The sequence below is a fragment of the Echinops telfairi genome, unplaced genomic scaffold (assembly GCF_000313985.2).
Source record: "Echinops telfairi isolate 266 unplaced genomic scaffold, ASM31398v2 ScPeMD7_7469;HRSCAF=8507_0, whole genome shotgun sequence".
In the NCBI taxonomy this organism is placed as follows: domain Eukaryota; kingdom Metazoa; phylum Chordata; class Mammalia; order Afrosoricida; family Tenrecidae; genus Echinops; species Echinops telfairi.
Genome location: NW_022111372.1, coordinates 47724868 through 47729706, shown reverse-complemented (window position 1 = coordinate 47729706; position 4839 = coordinate 47724868). Strand labels below are relative to the sequence as shown.

The 4839-nt window shown below is 58.1% G+C and overlaps 1 protein-coding gene across 1 annotated transcript in view; it reads left to right on the top strand.

Annotated features, from left to right (window-relative positions):
* The first annotated feature begins 44 nt into the window (after positions 1-44).
* The window catches only part of FLT4 (fms related receptor tyrosine kinase 4), a 45807-nt gene continuing 41012 nt past the window's right edge, over positions 45-4839 (top strand). Inside the window, exon 1 of the mRNA XM_004697178.2 lies at positions 45-93. The gene's annotated coding sequence lies outside the window, so the exon portion shown is untranslated. The remainder of the gene's footprint in view (positions 94-4839) is intronic.

Below are 4839 nucleotides of genomic sequence, written 5' to 3'. Positions count from 1 at the left end.
GCGGCCGGCGGTCGACCCGCGCGCAGCGGCCGGAGATGCCTCTGAGCGCCGCGCTGTGCCTGCGCCCGTGGCTCTGCCTGGGACTCCTCCAAGGTGAGCGCGAGCCCAACCCGGCGTGCGGTGGGGGCGCCCCGACGGGCGCGGAGGGAGGCAGACTGGACCGCTCAGGAGGGAGCCCCGAGAAGCCCTGGGCGGCGGCGGAACGGGAGGGCGACGGGGTCACTGGAAGCCTGGGGTGCCTGGGGAGGCAGGGCTAGCCGCCCGGGGTCCAGGCAGTGGACGGAGTGCCGGGGTCTGAGCGCCGGCACTGCCAGGATGAGGAAAGGGCGGGCGAGGACTGCAGCCGGGTCAGGGACAGGCTACCGTGCAGCGTCGCAGTGCTGCGATCACCCCCGGGTTCCCCGGACCTGTCCCCGGTCGGTGGCTCCCCTGCAGCCTCGGCCTGTCACTCTGCATCTAAAGCCTGGATCCCACATTCCCTCAGACCGTTTCCCCGAGGAGTCGCCGCTCCACTACACTCGGCCCTGCAAACCCACGGGCACCCAGATCGTGCCCTGGGCGCGGAGCGCCAATCCCGGCCTGGCCGCAGCCCTGGGTGCGCACTTCCCGACACCTCCCCTCTGTGCTCGGGATCGTACCTGGAGGTCCCCCCAAGAGGGCGCTCTGGGCGGGCGTCCACCTCCCCCAGCTTGACTGCCGGCGCTGGCGGCGCTGGCAGGGGTGGGCGCCGTCGGGCGGACCGGGCGCAATCCGGGCGCAAGTGACAAGTTGGGATTTCAAGTTGTGTCTGCTTCACAGACGAGACAAAAACCCAGGGCTCCCTGGATTTGAGAGGGAAAGCCCTTTGAAGGCCAAGTAAGGCGCCTGGCAGATAAGGCACTGGCTGCCTCAGAAGGGTCTTAAATGCAGGAGAGACGTGGGTGGAGTTGTGTTTGGTTGCAAGGCACTGGTAAGATTAAGAGCCATACCAGTGGGGCCTGTGGGATTTGGGGAGGAGGGGGGGTGAGGAATGAGGAAGAGAAAAGGAATATGGCTAGAGCTGTCCTGGGTAAAGAACTGGAGATCAGGCGAGACCTGGTGGTCCAATCAAGGAATGGAGGAGAAAGGGCCTGAAGGTTGTGGGAAATTGTGGTTAGGAGACAGGGGAGCTTCACGATAGTGAACATTAAAGGCATTCAATACTCCAGGGTTGGAATCTACAGGATGGTCCTAGGTCTGAGTGTGGGTGGGGTTCCAGGCCTTAGCATGGAGTTTTCGGATTGCATCCTCCTTGCTTATTCCTTACAAGGAGCGTTAGGCTCATTCAACAGATGGAGCAGCTCAGACCAAGGGTATTAAGAAACTTCTCCAAGGTCCCCAGGAGGCCAGTAGTAAGAAAGGCCATGTCTGTGGGGAAAGAGCCCTGCTCTCTACTCACCACCTGAGCCTTCCCGAGCTGAGGAGAGGAGAGGAGTGGGGTGGAGAGGAACCTAAGAAGGAGAGTCCAGGTGAGTCTGAACATGAGGCTGCCCTTCCCACTGCTCTCAGCCCAGGGCTAGGCTAGGTTCAGTATGTTTATTAAGTGCCTGACTGAAGAGGGGCAGGGTTGGACTTCAGGGGTCAGGGTGGGAGACACACCTTGAATAAATAGCTAAGATCAGAGGCACAGTAGTAAATTTCTGCATCTCGGGAAAGAGGCTGAGCTGGGGAACCAGAAAGGAAGCAGAATAAAGGGTCCAAGATGGGACCCTGAGGACAGGGGATCAGAGATGGGGGTGGGCTTGAAAAGAGACGGGGGTGAAACATTCACCCTGAGGAGAAGCCAGTCTTCACCTTAGTGCCACAAAGCAGGGTCGTAGCAGAGCTAGAAGTGCAGGAATGGCAGGTGTCTGGGGGAGTCAGAGAAAGCGTGCAAGTGTCTCAAACACACACACACACACACACACACTCACTGCCGTCAGTCAAATCAGACTCATAGCAACCCATGAGGATGAAGTGGAACTGCCCCTTTAGGTTTACAAGGCTGCCAATCTTTACAAGAGCAGAAATCCTCCTCTTTCTCCCATTGAGTGACTGGCAGGTTCAAACTACGGACCTTGCAATTAGTAGCCCAACACATCACTTGCTGTGCCCCCAGGACTCCTTAGCAAGTGTGTCCTGGAGTTGAATCAAGAAGGTGGCACAATGGACAGCACCAGTATGGGTGTTGAGGAGTGAAGAAGGTGAAATGGGGCGCTGCACTGAGTGTGGTTGTGAAGGGAAGAAAGAGGGTCACCTCGTGGGCCTCACAGAAAAAAGGTGACCCCAACTGGACCAGGGCATAGCTGGTGAGGAAATGATAATGGGGACCTAGAGACCCATCACCTCTGCTGCCCTCCCTCAGTCCTGCACCTTGCCCCACACACTGCTGGGCCCCAGAGGATCAGAGCTCCCTGCTTGATGGGGGTTCGAGAGCAGCAGCATAAACCAGTGAGTGCAGTCAGGCATATGTGCAGCTGAGTGGGAAGTCAGGAGCAGGCACGGGAAAAGCAGCGTACCTTGAAACTGCCCTGTCAAAGGCGGGCTGTTGGTCCTAGACCATCTCTGCCCCTGAATGCCCCTGTTGCAGTCAGGGACCCTTCCTTGTATGCTGTGCACCTCAGTTTCCCCATGCATAGTTGCCAAGGCTGTGGCTTGAGTTGGGACTTTCTGGCTATGTCCCTAGTCCAATTCCACAAAGACTTGCCCAGTAGTATTCCTATGGGGAGGGTGTCAACCTCAAGAGACTCAGTCTAGAGCAGTGGTTCTCAACCTGTGGGTCACGACCCCTTTGGGGGTCGAATGACCCTTTCACAGGGGTCGCCCGATTCATAACAGCAGCAAAATGACAGTTATGAAGTAGAAACAAAAATAATTTTATAGTTGGGGGTCACCATAACATGAGGAACTGTATTAAAGGGTTGTGGCATTAGGAAGGTTGAGAAGCACTGATCTAGAGAGAGGCTGTTTGGGCCTCTGGCCAGTGGGCAGCCTGATCAGATACATGCAGGAGAGGGCTGGGCTGCTCCGGCCAGTGGAGCACTCGCCTTGCCTTGCACTGAGCCCAGCCATGGTCATCCCAGATCTCTACTGCTTTGGTTACACAGCCCTGGGCCAGACTCAGGTGTGTACACGGATGTGGGGGATGAGTGGGAGGTGACACATGGTGGCTGCGATCTTTCCTCCCCACCCCCACTCGCACCCTGGCTCAGTGCTCCAGGGTCAGTGTGACCCCCCCCCGGTGTGTCTGGCTGATGAACTCCTCAGTGTACCACCCCACCATGACCCCAGCCAGTAGCACCCAGACCCTGCGCGGGATAGCAGTTCTGTGAAAGCCCTGAGCTATGGTGTCTTCCCAGGGTGGACCGAGGGAGGACTTGGACCTGGCCCTGTCCTATGAGGTTTCCTGAGTAGCAGACTGACAGAAACATAGACATTGAATCAGACATCTGTAGCCCAGGGTTGAAAGTGGGGTCCAGCTGGTGACTGTGGCCTGCCCAGGAAGGAAATGTCACTTCCAACCAAGGGCTTCCTGGAGGGATACTTTGTGCTGGTCTGCAGAACTCAAGGGAAGGGCATTCCAAACAGGTCACAGAACTCCACAAAGACCCAGAAACAGGGATATCAGACAAGTCATATGAGGCTGGAACCTGGGATGGGGGCAGAGTGACCGGAGCCTGCAGCAGACTAGGAAAGGTGGGTTCCTAGCAGGCAGCCACCTGGTCAGATTCCTTGAAGGTACTGCTAGAGAAGTAAGGCCAGATGAGACAGGCAGAGCTGAACGACGGAAGGTATTGCAAGTGGATGGACCCAAGGGTCCATCAGAGCTGGAAGCAGGAGATAACTGGATGGATTAGGCTTGGAGCTGGGGAGGCTGTCCCTGATTTAAGCAACAGAATGGCCCATACCATTTACCCAGACAGGGACCCCTGGCAGGGGAGCAAATGTGGAGGGGGACCTCCATCAAGATTTCTCTGGAGACCCTAGTTCATGAAACTCAACCAGATAAGCAAGAAGGGGCATTGGGAGCAATTGAATGAGATCAGAAGCCAGAGCCTAAAGTATCCCAATTCCCAATAAATCCGGGGACCTTAAGGAAATTAACAATGTTGCAGCTTGAGAGGAAATTCTTCTCATGTCTAGCTGACACCCCTCCGCTGTTGCTGGGTGTTCATGGCAGATTTCTGCCCACCCACCCCCTGCCACCCCCAGGCCTTAGCCTATTTCCCCCACTGCCCTCTGAGATGCCTGCCCTGCTGAGGTCCAGAAAGCCTCTCACATTCCCTGAACCCATCTGTGAACCAGCCGCAGCCATGAGGTCCCCAGCTGGAGCCAGGGATTCCTGAGCTTCGATCCTTTCAGACACTGGCTTCCTCTGGGGCCTCAGTTTTGTTTTCCGGTTGGTCCTGCGGAGGGGAAAAGTCTGGGAGCAGGAAGGTGCGGGCATTCATCGCTGGAGAAGGTTCGGCGCCTGCCCAGGCTGACAGGCCGAGCGGAAGGCAGGCCCACCCCCCAGGCCCTGGCTTTCGCGCCCCAGGGCGCCCCCGCCCTCTCGGCCCTTGCCGAAGTTGTGGGTGGCCTGAGGAGCAGCTGCAGGCATGGGTGGCGAATGGGGGAGCCCCGCCACGTGGCCGTCGAGGTCAGCAGGGGTTCATGGGAAAGGACTTGTCGGCAAGAGAAGAGGACATCCTGCCTGCGTTTCCCTCTTCCTGAGGCAGGAGCCAGTGGCCCCGATTTAGCAGCGCTGGGGGGCCACGTCCCAGCCAGCTGGGCTGTCTGATAACACCGCCCGTCCTGCCGGCCAGCGCGGCGGAGCCCTGACCCCGGGGAGGCAGCGCGAGC